Source organism: Rhinoderma darwinii, chromosome 4, assembly GCF_050947455.1.
Source record: "Rhinoderma darwinii isolate aRhiDar2 chromosome 4, aRhiDar2.hap1, whole genome shotgun sequence".
Taxonomy (NCBI): domain Eukaryota; kingdom Metazoa; phylum Chordata; class Amphibia; order Anura; family Rhinodermatidae; genus Rhinoderma; species Rhinoderma darwinii.
The window spans coordinates 394,875,518-394,900,496 of NC_134690.1; positions in this window are offsets into that span (position 1 = coordinate 394,875,518).

The following is a 24,979-nucleotide window of genomic DNA, read 5'->3' on the forward strand; positions in this document are numbered from 1 at the left end:
GGGTGAATCAGGTCCGTGAAAACGGACCCGACTTTCCGAACCGTGAAAAGATAGGACATGTCCTATCGTTCTACAGATCACGGACGGGACTCGGCCAGCGCACACTGTCGTGTGCATGAGGCATTACAATCTACTTGGTAAGGGGATGATACATTAGGGACAAGGGTATTTGTTGCACTAATGATCTCGCCAATATCAGCAAACAAAAATGTCATGAATTCCAGGAACCGTACAGTGTGTACCAAAGGTAACCTGGCAGCTGTGAGAGGTAGTATGCCGAGCGCCGGCGTTACAGGTTACCACGGATGAAGACAGTAGCCGGTCCTTAGCAGACCAGAATGCCCGGCTAGGCACATAAGGAGAGATAGAAAGACAGATAAACAGATGCAGTGTTAGGGTATGTTCACACGCAGTGAGCAAAAACGTCTGAAAATACGGAGCTGTTTTCAGATGAAAACAGCACCTGATTTTCAGACGTTTTTTTTAACAACTCGCGTTTTTTCACTGCGTTATTTACGCCGTTTTTGGAGCTGTTTTTAAATGGAGTCAATAAAAAACGCCTCCAAAAACGTCCCAAGAAGTGTCCTGCACTTCTTTTGACGAGCCGTCATTTTACGCGCCGTATTTTGACAACCCGAAACGCCCGAATTACGTCTAAAACCACTGCGTGTGAACATACCCTTAGGCTGGATTCACACGAGCATGTTCGGTCCGTAAAGGACGGAACGTATTTCGGCCGCAAGTCCCGGAGCGACCATACTGCAGGGAGCCGGACTCCTAGCATCATAGTTATGTACGACGCTAGGAGTCCCTGCCTCTCCGTGGAACTACTGTCCCGTACTGAAAACATGATTACAGTACGGGACAGTTGTCCTGCAGCGAGGCAGGGACTCCTAGCGTCGTACATAACTATGATGCTAGGAGCCCGGCTCCCTGCAATGTGTTCGGTCCGGGACTTGCGGTCGAAATACGTTCCATCCTTTACGGACCGAACATGCTCGTGTGAATCCAGCCTTAGGCTATGTTCACACGCTTAACAAAAAACGACTGAAAATACGGAGCGGTTTTCAAGGGAAAACAGCTCCTGATTTTGAGACGTTTTTGTAGCAACTCGCGTTTTTTGCTGCATTTTTTACGGACGTTTTTGGAGCTGTTTTTCTATGGAGTTAATGAAAAATGGCTCCAAAAAATGGCTCAAAAAGCGACATGCACTTCTTTTTATGAGGCGTTTTTTTACGCGGACGTTTTTAAAAACGGCCGCGTAAAAAACGCTCTGTCAGAACAGAACACCAAATTTCCCATTGAAATCAATGGGCAGATGTTTGTAGGCGTTCAGCCCCCGTATTTTCAGACATTTTTTAGGGCATTTACAGAAAATAAAAATGGCTAAAAATACCGAGGCCTCATTTTCAAATAATGGCGCATAAAAAGACGCCCCCGTAAAAAGAAATGCATGTCACTTCTTGAGCCATTTTTGGAGCCGTTTTTAATTGATTCAATAGACAAACAGCTCTGCATTTACAGCCGTTTTTTGTTAAGAGTGTGAACATACCCTTAGCCACAAAAAACGCTCAGAAACTAGCGCCGCAGTTTTTTTCTGCCTCCCATTGATTTCAATGGGAGGTCAGAGGTGGAAGAGACGGCAAAAAAGGACATGGCGCTTTTTTTTTCTGCGAGCAGCCAAAAGCCCCGCGGGGGAAAAAAAACGCCTCTGCCTCCCACTGAAATCAATGGGGGGCAATTTCAGTCACTTTTTGGTGCTGATTTGACGTGGTCAAAATCAGCGCCAAAAAAACTCAGTGTGAACTGACCCCTAGGGTAGGAAGTTTAAAAAATAATTAAAAAGTAGATGTGTAACGATTGAAGTGACAGGCAGAAATAAGCGGTGTAAGTGGAACGATTAATGGCGGCTGCATTCATGATGGAGACCAGGTAGTAGGAAGTTACAATAGTCGAGAGATTATAGGAGCGTACAGCGGTGTTCTGGCCGCTTCCCTGGTAAGAAAATGGGCAGATATGAGAAATATTTTTTAGGATAAAGGGATGACATAAATGTGGGAAGATAACGCCTAATATTCGGACATGAAGTACAAGAGGAGATGCCATGCTACATTGGTTTACGATGAAAAACAGTTATTTTATCCCAAATGTCCTAAACTTTGTTTTCCGATTTTGTCTAAAAATAAAAACAGACACATAATAATAATTATTCAAAAAATTCCCTTTTTTGAGCCGCGCCTTTCAGTATATACAGCAAAATTCCAGGCTATTTCCTCCCATATGTGTGAGACGCGATCACCGGAGATAACGGCAACTGTTTCTTCAATGCAAAGACAGACGAAAGATTAGAGAAAATGGTTTTTGGCCAAGACCTATGTAAAATATGAAAGAGAAATAATAATGGTGTGAAACTGAGGTAATAAACGGCGGCTCTGCCAACAGTCGCATCAGATTACGGTTCCAGAGCGAAGCAGATGAGTCTCAGCAGAATCACATCTGGTCTAGCCGGGAAAAAAGTCCTAACAAGGTAAAATGCCCAGATCTGTCTCCCGGCTGAGGAATTATCTGACAGAATCCTTTGCTTGTTACTTTAATTCAGAGGAAACAGCAACGCGTGCCTGCGTTCCAGCTCTGCATAGTGACGGCCGCTGCTTCTCCACTACCAGGGCAGTATATATACTATACAGTATATACAGGGTTACTCTCAAACCAAGAGAGCCCCAAGTTCAATGCCAACCGGGTCTCTATGAATCTGATTTTGATGCCAGAGGCCCATTTCAATATTAGCTATATCCTATTGTATCACGTTAAGCTGCTACTGTATAATGTGTACTTAGAGAACACATACCAGCATCATATGAAAGGTGAGTTGGTCTTTTTGGGTAGAATTTTACTTTAAAAAGGGGTTTCTGGTTTAGAAAATCCATTTTTAAATACTTCCTATAGTTAATATAAGGGGGTCCCTGTTAGAATCGTCACCTATTATCCAGAGTGGAGGGAGGTTTCAAAGAGCTTCTCTCGGTCTGGAGGACCATGTCCGTGCATTACATGGAAATCATATTGATTTTTAAAGGCAACTGTGTAATGCTTCAATTGCACTGTGGTGGCGCTGTAGCTAAATCAAAACACTTCTTGCCGGGTTCCTGCACAGATTACAGCTGATTGTTGAAGGTCACAGCAGCGGGACACCATGTGATCAGCTGATCATTGGGGGATTCTTTTAGCAAAAGGGATTTTCCAAAGTGGAGAAGTTTCTGAATATCTGGGTAGTGTAACCAAGCCAATGTACACTGTATAGGAATACAATACATGTACTGTTTTTTTTGTTCTTATTAGGGGCTAAAGGGCTTAGAAATATTGTAAATGAGACAAAGCGGGCACATTGAAAGTAAACAAATACTAATCTGTCACTATGTCAGGCTGGACATATACACTAGATAGCTGTCGGCCTCTGGAGACGGCTTATCTCCCTTGAGAACAAACGGATCGGGCATGTTGAAATCCAACTGCCCGATCCTTCTCTTCCCTGACATCTGCCGTCGGAGAGTCGGGAGGGCCCCATACACATTAGATGGCCGGCCGATCCTGCTGAAATCAGCAGGTTTGTCCGACAATAATCTATCGTGTATGGCCACACTTTCATCTACTGGGGGAAAAAAAACAGTTTTGCTAAAATCAGTCAGGGTGCACCTCCTCCGGATCCTCTCCTTCAATGGTTGGGGCAGTTCTTAGGTCAGGGAATGAGGCTTAACTTTGGTCTGCACTGCAGACAAACCATTGCAAGGAGGTTTCTGCTGCGGCAAGCTGTCTCTCAGCCAGAAACAAAGTAGCCTAAAGCTGGCGATAGACATTCAATAGCTGTCGGCCAAACATCAACTTCCACCAGAAACAGGTTGGGCTTGCCAATTGTGCATGTTTGTTTCAATGGGGAGATAGGAATTGTCCTCTTTGGACACAAAGGATCAGTTATGTTTAAATCCATCGGAAGATTGTCAGCAGTCCCCCATACACATTAGATTGTTGGCCGGTCCTGCCAAAATCGGCTTTTAGCTAATGTGTATGGCCAGTTAAAGCCAAGCCAAGCATTGAAGGTGGAGAAGGAGAGTGAGATAAAATAGATGCCTACTGAAACACAAATAGACATAACATCACCGTTGGGATTGTAAGACTGGGTTCACTACTGTGTTGGAGGCTCCTTTAGAAGCTTCTGACGGAGGTCCAGTAAAAAATGCCAGACTAAATAGTGCAGCATTCTGCCCTACCGTGTCCGGCAAAACGACGGACACCATGATGAAAAGTCGATGGAAACCATTAAAGTCAAAAGATTTCGATGGGCACCATTGGTGTTTGTCATGAAACTAATCTGGCGCCTCTATTATTTTTCGTTGTTCTGCTCCTTTGACAGAGTAAAACAATGGAAAAAACTAATGCTGATGATGCTGATTTTTTAGTCCAAAATGGGACAGAACAAAATCAAGAGAGAAAATGAGGATATCTTGGTAATATCCTTTATGTATGGTATTTTGGCTTTTATTACCTTTTCTGTCTGGGAATGTGATGTTAAAAGTGCAAAAACAATCAGACAACATAGCAAAATATGGCCTCATTTGTTTCTTACATTTAATCTGTAGAAAGAGTCTTCACGTAACACACACTATTTCATAGAAATGTCCCTGCTCACTCCGGCATTCTTCACAGAATCACAAGGAATCCATTCAAGATCCACAATACCCCTCCACACCCATTCACCACCCACTCACCACCCACTCACCGCCCTTCCCGGTTACCCCATTAAATGTTTTAATCTCCCATTTATCACATGTTCTGGAAGTATTTTGCAAATCAGTCCTCAGCTGACACGCAGGAAATGATCGGTTAAATTTTTTATTTAACTATTCTGGCGTCCGGTTTATGTTTTTTTTTTTGTTTTTGTTTTTCTTTCCTTTTGTTCCAATTTTTCAATTGGTCTTGGTTAAAAATCTCCTGCCATTTTGCGTACACAGCATTTATACAGACCTATGTGTCTCCATGGTTACAGACTATAAACAAACCCTGAGTGTAGTCAGAGGCTGCAGTCATGTGTTGCTCTTTTCAAACTGACCCCTCCCTTACTGTCTGTAGGTTAGCAAGAAGAGGGATTAGAGGGGGTGCCATAAAGGGGATTTGGCGGGACTCTGATAATGATGGCCTATCCTTAGGATAGACCATCAATATCTTATCGGTTGGATTCCAACTGTCATGTACATGGCCGCGGGCCGTCAGGCTCACTCACCTCTTGACGGCCGCAGCCATGGGTCTGCGAGCGCTGGCCCCAGTCAGCGCTCACCTCGGACGGGTCCTGTAGGGTGCGCGAGCACGCTCGTGCCCACTCTTATAGGGGCAGCACGCGCACCGGACTTTTATGTATAATTAGCCCATGAGCACCCTGGACTATAAGAAGGGCCAAGCCCCTTCCTCCCATGCCTGAGCATTGTTGTCGTACCCAAAGTTTGTCTATGCAAATGGTCTCCTAGTGTCTTTCAGTTCCCAGTGTTCCCCGTTACTGTACCTGTATCCTGTATCCCGTGCTATCCTGGTCAAGTGTCGTGCTGAGCTGTAGTCGTGCTGTGCTGCATACCACGCCTGTCCTGCTACACCATGCCTGACGTCTGCCCGCTGCCTAGTCCCAGTCGAGCCTGCCTTGCTACTGTCCGAGCTGCCACAGGTACCCTATACGAACTATAGACTGTGACCTGCGCCCTGTTGGCCAGCTGCCATACCGCCAAGGCGGTACGGCCCAGTGGGTCCACGAACCCAACGTGACACCAACTCCCAGGAACCCCGCTGATCAGGGCATTTGAATGAAAATGAGATGAAGTTCCAGGCACAGCCACAGCCACAAGCCTCTGTAAAGCCACGTCGTACTGTAGGTGCAGCAGTCAGTATTGCCGGTGGCTTCTGAGGGGTTAAACGGCTGAGATCAGAATCAGCTCCCCACGCTGGACTGTTATGAGTTTGTGCGGGAAGGGGTTTAGCAGTATTCATATATTCCCAGGGAAACGTTTTAAAGATCAGAGGGTTGTTGCCCACCTTATGCAGTGCCACCAAATATCATTACAGGTCATGCCACTCAGTTTTCCCTTGGCAGCTTTTTTTTTTTTTACTATTTGTTTTTTTTTACTCTTTTATCCAACCAAATTTCTAAAGCAGCAGATACCCCAATGACAGTAGACCTTCTGTATATATGTTAGGGCCCCAAATGATAGGGGTCCAAAGTAATTTGGGCGGGTGCGGTCAATTTTGTGACACCATTTTCACACTTATTTTATGTTTTTTTTATATTGTACTATTGTAGGTTAGGTTCTCCCCTGGTATTCTTTAGGGGAATTTATGTATTTACTGCATATATTTCATTCTATTTGGGATTGGCCAACAGACACACAATCAGTTTTTCAATTTCTGACCTATGAAAGTCAATGGAAAGTGAAGAGCTAAATATTGAAGTAGTCTCCCATTCGTTATCCTTGAAAGGGTTAAACAACATCGTAAAATGCCCTCTTATGGCCTTTCCAAAGAATAGTTGTGGGTCTACCCATCAAGATCCTCCTTTGTTTGCCAAAGAACATAGCTACAGCCAGCGTGGTCATTGCCCCTCAAACCCCTGAGGACGCCAAAACTTATCGGAAGGGTGGGGGGGCACTGATCTATGTTTATAACCATGCCAAGTGGGTCTGTGTGCTGATAGAAGGGGATGTGATCTGCAGACGCACCCGGTGACTAATAAATCTCGCAGACTACAGTAGCTACTGGTTTAGGGAGAGAGTCACATAATTAGCCTCAAAAGTATTATAACAGAACGCTAGTCGGGTTTTTAAAGGCTATGTACACCTTTGAGGGCATTTAAAAAAAAAAAAAAATAGATGTCAGTGTGTTAAGTGCAACTTTGTAAATAGTTTTTATTAAAAATTCCTTGTACTTTTGGAGATACAGCTGTTCTGTATGCTGTATACAGAGCAACTATATAATTCGTTTTACGCTGAATCCGTCAGCGCTGCCGACCTCACGGGTTCAGTGTCGGCGGGTCCTGCGTGTGTGTGACAAATAGGATCCACCTGTAAACGATCACATCTAAGTTAATCGATTTCAGATTTGCCGTAGATTTCACTCATTGCAATTCGATGGGTGAGATCCGCATAAAATTTTGCAACAAATAGGGTGTGAATTAAAAATCTTCAGTAGACACTAAAATCTGCGCTGATTTTTTAAATTTTTTTGCTTAATGTGAATGGGGTTTTGTACTGTACACAGAATCCACAACGGAAATCTGCAACAAATTTGGCACGTCAGAATCAGATCTTAGCTTGCAGAAGAAGTGCAGCTGTTGCAAATGAACTATTTAGTTGTGTCCTGGAGGTAGAAGAATAATCCTCCTTGTGCTGTGTCAGCATATAGACTAAGCCTTGAGGTACCTCTAGTTTTATAGCAGACGGACCCTCCACATTCCCTATATAGAGGATCCCGAATAATCTGTTCATGGATGAGGACCAGAGCAGCATTTGGTTTCAGGTCCTTATGTCAAGGGCAACGTCATGTCATTTTGTCAATTGTTTATACAATTCTAAATATTTTTTAGTAATAATCCTGGGAATTTTATAATCTGTCATTTATCAATTTTACAGATTAATGGAGTCTTGTTATAGTAAAATAATATGGCCTATTATTAAGATTTTTCTAAAAGGCCCTTTTATATACATTAAAAATGTGAAGACTATTTTTTAATCTATTTTCTATGCTGATATCTGGTCGCTTGAAGTTACAGGCTGAGGCTGCATTACTGAGAAATAACATTATACTTGCCAAGTTTTGAGAAGTTACATCAGGGAGATTCTGAGATGCCATGTATTAACCAAAGCCATTTGACCACCTTCATCACACTCCAAAATTAATACAGACCCAAAACCGGACCCACTAAACAAGTACAAAACACCAGAGCTCCTTAATCTCGACCCGAACCCAACCCCCCAAGCAAATACAGACCTCACACCAGACCCTTCAGACTAATATATACCCCAAACCAGTGCCGTAACTACCTCTATAGCAGCCGTAGTGGCTGTCACGGGCCCCCTCCCATGTCCGGAGGCTCCACTAGCAGCTGCTATGGCTGCTACAGCACGACGCCACTGAAGGGGTTGTTCCTACAAAAGACATGCATCCCCTATCCACAGGATAGCGGATACATGTGGGATCGCTGGGACGCCCAGCGATAAGGAGAACGAAAGTCCCCCGAAGTTCTCCATGACAAACCTCGGACTTCCGGGGTCTGTCTGCAGCTCCATAGAAATGACTTGCGCACCTGTCGCGCTTGTGCGCATGCGTGACCAGCGCTCCCTACATTTTTATTGAACTGCGCAGACGCCGGAAGTCCCCCGTTCTCCTTATCGCTGTGGATACATCTCTTTTGCAGGACAAACTATAGGCCGTTTTTTTTTTTTTTTTTGGGGGGGGGTCTGTATGGCATTATCTACAGGGGGTCTGTATGGCGTTATCTACAGGGGGGGGTCTGTATGGTGTTATCTACAGTGGGTTCCCACACAGACGGCGTACAGCATAGTGAATGGAACGGCTCCCGTTCGCATTCTCTATGGGGATGTATGTGCCGTATTCCATCTCTGTATGTCGTTAATCGACATATACAGAGATGAAAAAAAAATGGCAGCCCCATAGAGAAGTAACAGTGAGAAAAAAGTAAAAAGTAGAACACAAAAACACAAATAAATAAAATTGATTTTAATAACATACTAAAAGCTATATTATATAAAAAATTATAATTTCGTGATACCTTCCCTTTAAGTATCTTTCCACTGTGTATTTAATGTGATAAGAGTCAAGATAAAGATGGCTACATCTGTAGATGGTGACAACCCAAAGCTTGGTGACCTCCCATTTAGCAGCTGTAAGGGTGGCCATATTGGGTGTCAGAAAAGGCTGAAATAGGTCTGAATAGAATTCTTCAAATAAAAACTGATACACTTTATTATGCCTAGTGCAGGGCCTGCAAGGGTGGAGCTTAACATAGCAATTTAAAGATGGGAGTCATGCATCGCCCCCTTAGGTCCTGGCCTAGGTATAACACAGTGTGTTCATTTTTCCTGGATTTTTCCTTTTATCATGTAAGAAAACAAGGTGTTGCAAGGAGGAGTTATATTTTCTGGTGATTGATTTTATGGAGAAGCTGCACCCAAAAAAATGCAAACAAGGGGGGGAGGGGCTAGAATTAATTTATTAGTGAGGACTCACATCTAAATTCCAAATGAACCTATCAGTATGTTTGGGAGGAAACTTACGCAAACTCCATACAAATGTTGTCCTTAGTTGAATTCGAACACAGGACCCCAGTGCTGTAATGCAACAGTACTAACCACTCTGTCCAAGGACCAAGCAAAGTACAAGCAGCAAGCAAATAAGCCTCTACGATGTCTCCCATCCAATCTGTATCACCAAGAGGGATCACCGGTCCAACTGTTTTCCCTTTAATGATCTAAAATACAATATTAGAATTCTACACAAGGAGAATTTGTAGACGGCTCTAGTGATCCCATCTTTCTGGACCCACTTCCTGCGCCCGTCTTAAGCACTTATGGTTTTCTGTCTCCATGTGCTTATTAAGAGTGTCTCAGGGTCCCCGAGGGACAGGGCTCTATCCGGTAGGTCACTCCTAAACTATTTTCACTAAGACTAATAGCTAAACTTTACGAAATCCCTGGGAGAGAATCAAGTGAACCTGTTAATGAGCAGCGAGAAAGTGAAGGATGTAAAATCTGTAGGAAAACACATGTCATGTCTGGAGCCGGCATCCTCCAGGAGCGCGCCGTAGAGTACATGCAGGACTGATCATTCACTACATAGAGGGAAACGGGATCAGATGTTTGACCTCTTGAGAACTGTTTTGTCTGGATAGAGGATGTTAGCAATGCTGGACACTGGGCCAAATGCAACAGGCACTCTCAAAAACATACATGCCAAAGGGGCAGCCACAGGGTCCCCAAGTAGGAGGGTGCCCAGCCCAAATTGGGTGGAGAGAACCTAGGCAGGACACGCTTTGTCGTAGAAACTGCAACATTAGCAAACAAGGGGGTTTGGAATCAGCCCAACAAAGGGGTTGGGGGCAAACAAGGATTAGGACATCCTGTCTCAGTTGAAGGACATTGTGGTGGCATGAACCCAAGTGGTGTTCTAACGGGGCACATGAATAGGTCGCATTTCATTTGGTTTTTCTAAAGGGCAGTATACCTTCTATACAAAGCAAAAAAAAGTGGGTTTATATGGAGCCCAATTCCCCAGATAAAGGGGGTTTTACACTGGGAAATTATTGGGTAAACGAGTGTTCATAAAACGCTCCTTGCCGATAATTGCCCTGTGTAAACAGGACAGCGATCAGCAGAAGAACGGGCAAACGCTGATCGTATAGTTTCAAAAAACTGAAATATTATCGCTGTTGGCAGCCCATCCTGGTGTACAAACAGGGAGACGCGCTGCCGACACAATAATAATGTATGGGGATGAGCTCTCTCCTGGGAAAATAGATGTTCCTGTTCAGAGAAGATATATAGGCTCCTCACACAGAGGTCTGATGACCAAATCAAGCCAAACCTTCGAATAGATGCACAAACGACTAGAGTGGAGCTTTATCTTACTCGGGATAAAGAAGACCCAACCCAACTGAGAATACAGTCATGTGCAAAAGTACGGATGCCCTTTTGAACACGTGTAAAGATATTAATGTTTCGATCTTCATTCAAAAAAGTATATAAAGATAATGGAGATGCAACTCATCAAAAAAACATTAACAAATTGGCCTTCATCAAACCAAGAATTCACAGATCTGCCATTTCCTTCTGGGTCTTATACCTGGTATTGCTCCTTCGGCAGAAACAATCTACAGCAAGAGTTTCTCAAAACTGTCCTCCAGTGTGTGACATCGAATAAGATAATTTTTTCTCCTCTCCTCCATGGAGAACTTCAAAGATTCTTGATGGGATTGTAAAATGTGGGGATAAATCCCTAAACCCTAAAGGCAACAATAGTGTAAATAATTTATTCCAGTGCTTAAATTGTGAATTGTGCTTATAAGTCCTATGTTCCCGTGACGTTCCTTCTTTCAGGTGATGGTTCCCAAGATGCAAATTTTTATTATGTTTGTTTTGCACTGTAACAGGATCTTTTGTGGCAGGTGCAGATAAATGTATGTACAGTTAGAATTATTTGGACAGTGACACAATCTTCATGATTTGGGCTCCGCTGCCACCACATCGGATTTGAAATGAAACAACTGAGATGTAATTGAAGTTTAGACTTTCAGGTTTAATTCAAGGGGTTGAACAAAAATATCCTGTGAAACGTTTAGGAATTGCCACCGTATTTCTACACAGCCGCCTCATTTCAGGGGCTCAAAAGTAATTGGAGAAATGAACACTACCATGAATAAAATGTGGTTTTTTTTAATACTGAAGTCTGGAACCCATGGACATCACCACACGCTGGGTTCCTCCTTTGTGACGCTTTGCCCGGCCTTTACTGCCGCGTCTTCACTTGTTGCTTGTTTGTGGGTCTTTCTGCCTTAAAGAGACTCTGTCACCACATTATAAGTGCCCTATCTCCTATATAAGGAGATGGGCGCTGTAATGTAGGTGACAGTAAGGCTTTTTATTTAAAAAACCGATCTTTTTTCACAACGTTAGGAGCGATTTTGGTTTATGCTAATGAGCTTTCTTAATGCCCAAGTGGGCGTACTTTTACTTTCAACCAAGTGGGCGTTGTACAGAGGAGTGCATGACGCTGACCAATCGGCATCATGCACTCCTCTCCATTCATTCACACTGCACTAGCGATATAGATATATCACTATGTGCAGCCTCATACACAAGCCCTAACATTACTAGTGTCCTGATAATGAATACACATGAAATCCAGCCTGGACGTCATATGTACTCAGAATCCTGACACTTCTGAATCTTTTTTGTGAGATTCCAGCAACGGATACGAAATCTCGCGAGATCACGGAGCTAAACGAGATTTGGTTTCACTTGCCGGAATCTCACAAAAAAAGATTCAGAAGTGTCAGGATTCTGAGTACACATGACGTCCAGGCTGGATTTCATGTGTATTCATTATCAGGCCACTGTAGTAATGTTAGGGCTTGTGTATGAGGCTGCACATAGTGATATATCTATATCGCTAGTGCAGTGTAAATGAATGGAGAGGAGTGCATGATGCCGATTGGTCAGCGTCATGCACTCCTCTGTACAACGCCCACTTGGTCTAAAGTAAAAGTACGCCCACTTGGGCATTAAGAAAACTCATTAGCATAAACTTAAATCGCTCCTAACGTTGTGAAAAAAGATCATTTTTTTAAATAAAAAGCATTACTGTCACCTACATTACAGCGCCCATCTCCTTATATAGGAGACAGGGCACTTATAATGTGGTGACAGAGTCCCTTTAAGTTTTTTCTTAGCAAGTGAAATGCAGCTCGATCGGGTTGAGATCTGGTGATTGACTCGGCCATTGCAGAATATTCCACTTCTTTACCTTATAAACTCCTGGGTTGCTTTCTCAGTTTGTTTTGGGTCATTGTCCATCTGTCCTGTGAAGCGACGTCCAATCAACCTGCTGCATGTGGTGGAATCTGAGCAGAAAGTAGATCCCTGAACACCTCAGAATTCATCCGGCTGCTTCTGTCTTCAGTCACATCATCAATAAACACTAGTGACCCAGTGCCAGGCAGCCATGCATGCCCATGCCATCACACTGCCCCCACCATGCCATCACACTGTCCGCACCATGCCATCACACTGCCCCCACTATGCCATCACACTGCCCCCACCATGCCATCACACTGCCCCCACCATGCCATCACACTGCCCCCACCATGCCATCACACTGCCCCCACCATGTTTTACATAGGATGTGGTGGCTTTGGATCATGAGCCGTTCCAAGCCTTCTCCATACTTTCTTCCTCCCATCATTCTGGTACAGGTTGATCTTAGTTTCATGCTGTTCCAGAACTGGGCGGCTCCTTTACATGTTGTTTGGCAAAGTCTAATCTGGCCTTTCTATTTTTGAGGCTGATTAATGGTTGGCACCTTGTGGTGAACCCTCTGTATTTGCTCTCATGAAGTCTTCTCTTTATGGTAGACTTAGATACTGATCCACCTACTTCCAGGATATTGTTCTTCACTTGGGTAGATGTTGTGAAGGGGTTTTTCTTCACCATGGAAAGGATTCTGCGATTATCCACCACTGTTGTCTTCCGTGGACGTCCAGGACTTTTGGAGTTCACGAGATCACCAGTGCGATATTTTTTTTTAAGAATGTACAAAACTGTTGATTTGGCCACTCCTATCATTTGTGCTATCTCTCTGATGGATTTCTTCCTTTTTTTTCAGCCTAACGTGGTCGGTTTCACTTGCATTGAGAGCTCCTTTGACCTCATGTTGTGGGTTCACAGCAACAGCTTCCAAATGCAAATGCCACACCTGGAATCAGCTCTAGACCTTTTACCTGCTTAATTGATGATGGATTAACGAGGGAATAGCCCATGCAGCCCATTAAATAACTTTTGAGATAATTGTCCAATTACCTTTGGTCCCTTGAAAAAGAGGCAGCTACATATTAAAGAGCTGTAATTCCTAAACCCTTCCTCAAATTAGGATGTGAATACCCTCAAATTAAAGCTGAGAGTCTGCCCTTTAAGCCCATTTTGATTATATAATTGTATATTCAATATGTTTTGATAAACAGCTAAAATGCCAAAACTTGTGTCACTGAACAAATAAATGTAGACCTAACTGTAAATATGTGTCTCTTTAAATTACGTGGCATCTGTCTTAAATTTAATTTTCCCCAGACCTGGAGTGGAAAATATGTTCCTGCTGCTTTATGTATATGTCACATGCTGATGTGTTTATGTTGACATTTGTTGTGATGCTGTGTTACTGCACTGTGTTATATGGTGCAGCACCTGTGGTCACGTGGTCATTCTGAAGTGTGGGTGGGAGTGTTCAGGTTGAAGATTTGAGAGGACCTGGGCTGCATCACAAGAAGAGCCAAGAGGGTAAGTATACCGCCGGTCCTGGGCTCACTTGACCTATCAATGTTGTTCAGCTGCCTACTATCACGACAGGGGTGTTGACCCACTAGGCTGTACCACCGTAGTGGTATAGCAGCTAGGCAAACAGGGTACAAAGTCAATGTCTATAGTTCGGATAAGGTACCTGTGGCAATTCAGACAGTAGCGATGGTTTAGGTTCAGATGGAACTCTGGCAGCAGGCAGACAACAGGTGCGGAGAAACACAGCGGGTATAGCAGACGACACAACACGACTCCAACACTGTACAGTACAGGAACACCGTAGCACGGGAAACAGGATACAGGTAGCAGGAACGGGAACCCTGGAACTGGAAAACACTCAAGGGACCATTTGCAAAGACAGACATGGGTAGGTACAAAAACCGCTCAAGCAATGCAAGAAGGGGCAGGGCCCTTCTTATAGTCCAGGGTGCATGTGCAGACATCTGTGGAGAGAAAGGCGTCAAAGGCGTCGGCAGGATGGGAGGAGTTCGTGGTCAGCGACTACGGACATTACACCTGCCCTCTCACTTTCACTCAAGCATGGGCAGGTGCCTGGGGGGAGAGACGTCCCCTCAGTCTCTCCTTAACTCTGTTATTTGCATGTGATATTTCCTGTCTCGTGTGTACATCCCCATACTCTTTCCGTCATTCTGAGGTTCTGCAGAGTCACATTCCAGATTTACGCTTTATATGTACGACCATGATGCTGCTTGTTTACTATTTATTTTGTTTGTTTTACTTTCCTTTTTCTTTGATGTTCTTTTTACATCATTTATGTAATTTATCCCGAAGCGTTAGGTTATTATCTAGTGCATAACTATGTACGGTCCTACTTCACCTACTTGACTAACTGTTCAGTCCAAATAAAAACATTTGAAACTAAAAAATTGCATATAATTAGTATCGCCGCAACCGTAACGAGTGGTACTATAAAATGTACACGTAATTCATCCCACGAGGTGAGTGCTGTAAAAAAAAAGAACAAAAAACATTGGGGTTTTTTTGTTCATCCCCTCTCAAAAAAAGGAATAATCAGTAAGTCCTGCTTACCAAAATGTGTCAAAATGATACCACAGAAAACTACAAATCGCCCATTAAAAAATAAGTCCTCAAAGTTCAGTCGACGGGAAAAAAAAAAGTTGTGGCTCTCAAAAAATACCAACACAAACAACACATAAGGGGTTAAATGTATTTTGGATATTTCCTTCCTATCCCAAACCCCCGTGTCTTTCAAGACACAAAAAATAAGGATGTAGAACAAGACCAGATGGGAAGCAGATATTATCCACCAAACTGTAATAAATGACCGTATATTATATATTTACTCGATTATTTCTTCTTAATAAACAACCGACTCAACCTGCCAAGAACAATCACATGTGACACACTTGGACTGAGTACAGGAACGTTATTGTTTTCATGGTCTCGACACTCTTTTCTTCAAACGCACAAAAATTCCATGTTCTGCTTCGAGAATGGAAACTGAGATTTAATGACCTGTTAATTCACATTGTTACCGAGAGAAAGAAAATAAAAAATATAAAAAAGTAAAAGAAAAGAGATCCATAACTTCATCCCACAAGTGTGTATATAAACTAATCGTCCGTACGGGAAGCGTCTGGAAACCTGCGCTCTTTAATGATGTGGTGTTGACCCTTTATTTCCTCTGGTGGAGTCGATATTTAGACTTAATCCAAGTACTACCGGGTCAGAGAAGACATAGAAGTTATTGGAACAAATCCCGATATGACACGGAGTATTTATAGCCTTAATATCTACTGATCTGTATACAAATTTTTTTTCAAAAACTTGATTCACAGGGTAATAACTATAAAATACATCCGCCATGCTTGTGTTCTTGACGCTAGCAAACGGCATTTCAAGTGTATTTCCAACTACAGATCCCATAGAAACGTATGGGCCCATACTGTGCCTCCAGTTTTATACTAAGTCTATGAGGAAAAAAATTGCCATATTTTGAAGCTAGGCGTGCTTAAAAATGAGAATATTTGCTATACATGAGCACTATATGGCAGCACACGGGCTTGTTTTAAGGTTTTTCAGTATGCATGGGGTGGTAAAGAAAATCTGTCTCCTTTCCAGTATAAGGACGGGTTTCCCCGGGTCGCATACGCTGCGTAAATATCACACAGCGTATCTGACCTGGAACCTGCAGCACCTTCCATCTGAAAAATTGCACCACAATGTGGTGCGGTTTTTCGGACGGTATTTCCGCTGCATAAAAAAGCGCTCATACTTACCCCCTCATTACTTTCACTTCCGCTCCGGCCTCCTACGATGATGTTGCAGACCATGTGACGCTGCAGCCTGTGATTGGCTGAAGCGTCACATGGGATGAAACGTCATCCCAGGAGCCCGGACTGAAGGAAGAAGGAGGGCGTTTTGGGTAAGTATGATTTATTTTTTTCCGGAGATGCAATTTTTGCGGCGGAATCGAAGCACTTGGCTTTCGGTTGTGGGTTTTGCTTCCCCATTTGATTCAAAACCGTAACCAAAAATAAACAAAAAAGCAGCATAAATTGACATGTTTACGTTGCATTTTTTTTCCACAGCGTGGGCATGAGATGTTCTAAATCTCATCCACTTTGCTGCTACTGTAAATGCTGTGGAATTTCCGCACAGAATTCCGTATTGGAAATTTCGCACCGTTTACACTACGTGGGAATCCCGCCTTAGAAATGTGTCTGTAGTCTAAAAATAAACCCTTTCTGAACTGTGATGTAGCTGAGCCCGCGTCATCGGCAGCAGACGTAACATATACAGCTAAAACTCTGCAGCAACGGCCAGGATCTGAGCTAACTCCACCAATAGCGACCGGGAAACCTAAATTGTTTTATAGAGGAAGGGGACTACCTCTGTACCCTATATTGCTCCCCTACCCCCCCACCCCCCCCCCCGGTGCGAGTACAACACTGAACTGGCAGGCATAATGCACTGCAATACAGAAGTATTGAATTGTATAGTAGACGTGATCGAACAATCACATTTTCAAGTCCCGTAGTATTAAAAAAATTGAAAAAAAAACTAAAGTCAAATAAGGTTTATAGAAAAATGTCTAAAAAATCGCATCTGTGACGACGTGAACTATAAAATTATCATGATATTTATCCCGCGCGTTGAGCGTTTTTTTTTTTTAATCTCACCTCCCAAAAAAGTGATCAATAAGTCGTATGTTCCCTAAAATGGTATCAATAAAACCTTCAACTTGTCCTCCAAAACACAAGTCCTCATGAACCTACGTCTACGGTAAAATATATATATATTATGGCTCTTGGACACAAAAATAAATAATTTTATTTTAAAACTATTTTCATTTTGCAAAAGTAGTAAAATATAAAAAAAACGACAGTATATACATTTGTAATCGCTGTGATCGTATCGACCCAGAGAATAAAGTTATCATTTTATTTACACATCACAGTGAAAGCCGTAAAACAAAAGCAGAAAAAGATATGACGAAGTGTAATTGTTTTTTTCCATCGCCCTGAATTTAAAAAAAAAAATCTATTCAATACATTATATCTACCCCAAATGTTGCCATAAAATAAAAAACTTGTTCTGCAAAAAACATGCGGAGAATAAAAACAAAGAAAATTGCTGCATCCTTGAACGTTAAACGAGGCTGTACCTTTAAAGCGACCCTCCGGTCCCAGGCCAAAATTATAAATTTGATGGGGTATATGGAGTAATATTTCCTTGTGCCCTCCAGTTGTGACCCTCTGCCGTGGATCCGCCGCTTTGGTGTCCCCTCTGCGTTGTCCCAAAATGGCCACAACGCTTCACAACCTGAGCCTAAGACACTCCCTTTGTTCTCGGATTGGCCAGAACTGCTAACGTGAGCAGTTCTGGCCAATCCGGGAACAGTGGGAGTGTCTCACACTCGTAGTCTATGAAGTACTGCTGCCATGTTGGGATAATACCGAGGGGACCCCGAAGCGGCGGATCCACGGCAGAGGGTCACAACTGGAGGACACCAGGCCCCAGGTAATATTAATCCATCATATTTAAAATGTTGTCTCGGGACCGGAGTGTCACTTGAAGGGTTTAACGTTATGTTTAGATGTGGCCATGTCTATACAGGGGGGATACCAACATCACATACACTCTTCAGATATTCCTCCAAGCCAATGAGTGCCCCCTATAATTATACTTAAAGGGGTTGTTCACTACTGAACAACTGATTACCTATCCGCCAGATAGGTCATCAGTATATCATCGGTGCGGGTCCGACACCCTGACCCCGCACAGTTATGCCGCTCCTGCAGCCTCTGATCATCAGATGTTATGGCCCATTATGCAATGTACGGTACCGGAACCAGTTGGCTTCGTACATAGCCTAGCGCCCGTGCTACTGAACTGCAGCTCTGCTCCTATTCACTTGAATATTCACTATTCAGTGGCCGGAGCCAACTGCTTCTGTCGTGTACGTCCGGTGCTCGGAGGCAGCCGGAGCGGCTTAACAGTGCAGGGTCCGGGTGTCGGACCCACACAGATCATGTACTGATGACTTATCCGGTGGATAGGTCATCAGTAGTCCAGTATTGGACAACCACTTTAAGTGCAGTAGATGAGGCTACGTAGTCCATCTGGCCCAGTATGACCTTGTAGCCAACATCCATGCCTATTTTCTACTCTAAAACACTCGGTCAGACCTGGAATACATATTGAAGGGCTTTTCTAATGGGTGAGATGCCATATATGTGACATTGTATTTATTTGTGGTGAACCGAGCCTATAAGGCAACTTGAGCCAGCTACATTTGTAGGTATCCGTTCACCCATGATACAACTGCCGCCAAGCCTAAGCACTGGGTACATGTAATTCTCTGCCAGAAGGAACGACCATGTGAACCCCTTCGGAAAATTCCACTGCTCCTGAAATACGTATGTGTGGTGAGTCCCGACGTGCGCCAGCTTGACTTTGTTGGCTAACTGCCAACGAGGGAGGATGAAGCCGGGCTTGGAGCTGACACGGGTTCAATGGGATAATTAGACAGCATTTTGCTCAAGTTTGTTGACATAAAAGTCTTGTCGATTAGCCTTTTAGGCCGAGCGGAGAATAATGATCCGGATTAACAGGTGGTAGGGCTAATGGAGAAACATGAAATGAATACTTCGCTTCCTGTGCCCTCCTTTGTTGTTTTTTCTGCAGAGGATTTCGTGGGCTTGTAGCACATTTCTAACACCTTAGTGCTTTATTTGACGTTTCATTAAGCTCCTTTTTAGCCTAATAGGTGGAAACGACAAGATTTCTACACAAATTCCCCTGTCGTATGAGACTTAACATAAGTAAAAAGGGGGGGGGGATGGGGGTGTGAGATTTTATTCTGGATGGGTGCACGGAGAATCATTAATCACAGAATATTTTACCTTGCTATGACGCAGTGGTCCTGCCGATTCCTCAGTGTCCAACTAATAACTGAATATAATCTGTGGCATTCGACGAGAGAAACTGTGGCTTAGCTGCAGGTCGGAACAGCTGCAAAGACAAAGTCAACACATTAGTGAAATGCAGCTGTAGTGTAATCATAATCTCTGTTTTCCCACATTTACAATATTTGGATGAGGATAATGAGCTTCTCATTTTGCAGGGCGGCAGTGATATAATTAACGCTTTCCATAGTGGGTGCTTTTCCTGTTTATGTTACAGAAATAAAGTTTTTCCATTTCCAATCTTACATAAAGGGGAACTCCACCTGAAAAATATGTTTGCGTTTTGTTATATATCCAGTCGTTTGCGTTTGACACTGACCATTGGTAATTCTATTCAGATATTTTCATGGTCAGCTAATACAAAACACAGGTGGGCTATCATCGGTCGGCCTTTAGGAAAGGAGGGTCAATCAATGGTTTGGTCACTTTTTGATTTGAGATTCTTGTAGACCTTTAGTTTAGGGAACACGATTAACTTTTCCAATATTGAACTCAGGGCCATTTTAACATAGTAGTGGGCCTAGTGCAAAGATATAATTGGCATCCAACTAACCCACCGCCCCCAGCTAGAATGAAAATGATATGGTGCAAAGAACTTTAGCCCTCAAAGTCTAACATGTTATATAGAGCACTGTGCAGACTTAGCGCATTGCCTTTTTTGTTTTTTACCCAAAACATCCCTTAAAAGCCAATGTGCCAACCACAAAGACCGGCCCAAATTATCTGCCATACATAGCCTCCAAAGTGCCAGCCACAGATGTCATCAGAGTAGCACAGATGACATCATCTGTGATGCCCCTCAGATGCTTGCCACAGATGCCCCCCAAAGTGCCAACGATAGCCAAAAGCCTCAGATACCCCCCAGATTGCATGCTACAGGTGCCTCACATGCCCGCTAGAGTGCCTGCCATAGATGACCTCCAAGTCCCAGCCTGCACTTAATTCCTGAGCCCGAATTCAGAAGAACGTGGGGAATGTCTCAGTTTCCCCACGTTCTTCTGAATTCGGGCTCAGGAATTAAGTGATGTAAAAATGGAAGTTTTTCTCTTCCGAGTTGCTCCTGTGCGGGTCCCATTTTCACGGATACCCATAGACTTGGGTCTATTGAGGGATCCATGAAAACGGAACAAAATGGGACATGTTCTAGTTTTCAACAGACCCTTCACACGGTCCGTTGAAACAACGGCCACGTGAACGGCCCCATTGAAATACATGCGTCCGTGTGACGGCCGTTGTTTTAACGGCCGTCACACGGACGTATACTATGGTCGTTTGAATTCGGCCTAAGTCTGAGGAGCATCACGCATGAGATCCTGTGACGTGCAGCAGATTGAGCCCGTTGCATTCGCCCTATGATTAAAATGGCCCAGGCTGAACTAGTCCTAATTGCCCCATTAAACAGCCCCAAGGGGCATAAGTCGGTGCCATGCTATTACAACAAAGGCCAATGCACCGGTCCATTCTATACCTCCATGGGCCTCCGATTTCCTACACATCATTTTTGTCCTTAAAAAATATTTGAGACATGTTCCACTACATGCTTCTTGGGAACAATATAGTAGTGTACATTGGCACCGTACCATAGCTTACAGAATACCTACACCTCTATATTATACTACCTTAGGCTTATGCCAGTTGCACATGACCGAGTGCCACTCAAGTAGTTTTTCACAGCATCCAAGTGACACCCGATAGTTTTTAGCGGGTGAATCGACATGTCCTATCTTTTCACGGATCATAGACTCGGCTGGCACACAAGTTTGTGTGTATTTGGCATTAGAGTACACAGCTGTGCCGAATGCAGGGTCCAAAAGCCTATGTGCTCCCTAAATCTACATTTGCATATTCCTAGATAACGCTGCCTCTGGTCCAGCCCATTTCTTGTCTTAAAGTGATAGTATCACTAACTCCTACCGATACCTCCTAAAAAAACATTTACAATCGGCGACAGTAAATAAAAGAAGTAAAAGAAGAGAACACCCGAAACTGCGCAACCTTGCAAATTTTTGTGCGGGAAGCGGCTCGGAGTTAGTGACCGTGTCCCTTTAAAAATAGAGCATTAAGAATCACAGTCATGACGACCGGGATGTTGTAAAAGGGTCATAAGGAAAAACTAAGTTCAGCATGTGAAATGTATGTCAGCAAGTTTCACTATTAGTCATTGTAATAAAAAGATTAGATGGATTTCAGCTGATTGAAGGAGTTCAGTTCCACTTATGAATTGTGTTACACGGCCGTATGAGCAATGAAGACCTGGGAATAAGAAGCACGCAGTCCTCGCCTCCACTTAATGCTATTTTAGATTTTATTTTTTCTGCATTGAATACGCCAAACCCTTGTACAAGCCTTGTCAAATGTGCAGGTGCAGGCCGGTCACGTGCTCCCCGCACTCTCCCCGCACTCCGGCTCCTATAAGTCATGAAGACTTTCCGTTCCCAGAAGAATCATATTTTGTTTCGACTTTATGTTCCCCATTATAACATAATAAGACACTGAGCATAATTCTTGACACAAGTGACTGCATTAAGCAATAGTAGTGAATTATGGCTTTATTGCCGGCCCTTGGGGAGGGCACCAGCAGTCCATTCTCAACATGTAATATAGGAATCATATCCAAGAGACTGCTCAAAATGGGTTCTTAATATCTCAGTAATGATCTGCTGGAATAGTCCGCTCCAAGTCTTCGTATGAAGGGGCCACATATATATTACAATTATACAAGAGGTCATAAGGAAGCCTGGGTTCCCCATTGTATTTTTTCTGTTTGCTAAGGAATGGTTAAATATGTTTAGGCCATTGCTTTGTAGTAGGTGCAACAAGAAGAAGGAGCGTTTAGGCTCACACTTGTTAACACTTGCATTAGCATCTTTAGCGCAAAGGATGCGCTGCATGCTGTGCTATTTTTACCATCAATACGAAGACCGCCACGACAATACCCAACGGTCAATGGGACACATTAGGCGTCAGTGGTATCCATCATACGATGTGTGAACATAGCCTTAAAGGAACACTCCAGGCAAAACTGACACCCTGTGGGCAGAGCATGACACAGGGATTCCCACTACTAACTTATTTCCATTTTGCCCCATACAAGCCATAGCTACAAAGTGTCTGACTTTGTCTTCCACATTTAATGTGTAATACCACAAATTCTTAAAGGGACACTGCAGGCAAAACTGATACTGTGTTATACCTATAGCCGTCCCTGAGGGGGCAGAGCATGGTACAAGGGATCAAAGAACACCAAAGTGAGAATCGCTGTGTCATGCAACTCCCCCTCAGGCCCTGCACTTAGCATAACACAGTGTTTTTGTTTGACACTGCCGTTGTTGACCACCGGTCTGCAGAATGGCTGTTAGTGCATAGCTGATGCTTCATGTGGTCTTCTTTAGGGTCTCTTTTGGGAAAGTAGCTGCCTGCACCCAGTCCTGGAGACAGGATTTAAAAAATATTACCACATTTGAAAAATGTTAATACCAGTTTACAATATACTGTAATGTATGTAGACAGTGACTCCAAAAGCAGAATAGGGAGTGCAGCTCTGGAGTATATCTATCTATTAACTGAAAAATGAAGTTCAAATTTGAGTATACGCTTTAAAGCATATGTCTGCTATTTAACAACTGCTTCCAATGACAATCAGCAGAATTGTGAATACAGCTTTTGGATATAATACAGGGTGTAACTTAGGATAAGTACAAGATGAGTAAAATAATGTCGTTTTTAATGTGTCCACTACTGACTTGGGAGGACAGTGCTAATTGGACCTAACCATGATAGAAAAAAAGGGGGAAATGCACAAGAGGGAAAGAACATAGATGTTTGAGAAGTAGTTGCCTTCTAATTCCTGAGTTGGATGCTTCCTTAAAGTGGTTTTGCCAAAACAGTAAGTAATGTCATATTCCTAGGATTTGCCATCACTTCCTAATCGGTGGGGGTCTGACTGCCATGACCCCCCACAGATCATTAGAATAAAGGGACCACAGCACTATTTAAGCACTGTTGCTCCTTTGCACTGTGCAGGGAGCTGCAATAAAGCCCCATTCACTTGAATGCTTCAGCAGCGTTCCCAGAGGTCAGGCCCCTACTAATCTTAAGGTTATGGCATATTCTAACAACATATCATAAAATTATCAGATGGAAAAAAAAACCTTTAAATAGTTCACCGAGTCCAGGATGCGGGTCTTACAGATTGAGATCCAAAAAAATGGCAGTTAGAGAGAAAAGATTAAAGGATAAATGAGCACAAATATATTGTTTGCAGCTATGAGGTACAGTATGGGAAACAATGTGACATTGGTGTCCATGAATGCTTATAATTAATAGTATAAACATTGCTGTTTAATACTTTGTGCTTAGGGTTGACGTTACATTGACGATGTGCTTGTTGTATCATTGGGAGATATAGACTTTCTAAAGCAATGTTAAACAATGCTCCATAATAGATATGTTTTACATGCACCCTAAAGGATTCCTCCATATGTATTATATAAGTCTACAGATCGAAGAAGATATATGGATAGATTGACTTAGTTGGGGACGCAAGAAAAATAATTCTAAACCCCATAACACTTGTAGAATACCAATAGTTTTGGAGTTTAATAAAATTAAGTGAACAAGTCATATTGGCTAGTAAAATACATGAGCGAAATCTCTCCAACCTCTGTCCTCCAGGATCCAGAATGAAGGAATTCCCCTATCACATCCTATAGGAGAAGAGTTGTATGGACTGACTCATATGGACTTATTCCATAATAAAGATCCCCCTGCTGTCGAGAGATATTTTACTATAAATTTTACAAATAAAACAATAAAATAGTAGGATGTAATTTTTCCATCTGTGACACATGTATTAATTTATCTTTTTTTTTTTTAGTGCACCATGTTCACAGCATTTTAATTTTTTTGTGACAGGTTCAGAGCGCACTGAATTGCCAAATATAGAATTTATGTATTCTGACTTTATACACACACAATTCCAGGATGTGATCGGCAGTGTGTACAATGTAATGTACTTTGGTGTGTTTTTTTTCTATCTGTGACACGTGCCCTGTACTGCCCAATAAATAGTGCAGTTTTGATTCAGTGTGCTCATAGTATCTCAGGGTTTTTCCCACCAATGACACGATCAGAGCTTTCTAGGAATGTTGACGTGGATCGCAGCCCTCATGTTCCTGTCAGTTAGTGTGAGTTCTCTCCCAATGTCAAGCACCATTCTGCTTCCTACAAGGTATATCAAGATATGTATGGACAAAGATCAGCAAAACCCACAATGTGGGGGACTGGCCACACCTTCACAACAGGGAATTGTAGATCTTTGATGATGTCACGGAGGAGTAAGGCCCTGGCAGGGCTGTACTTAGATGTATGCTATTACAATGTCCACAAACATTAGTGGAGCTCGCAGCTTGGTAC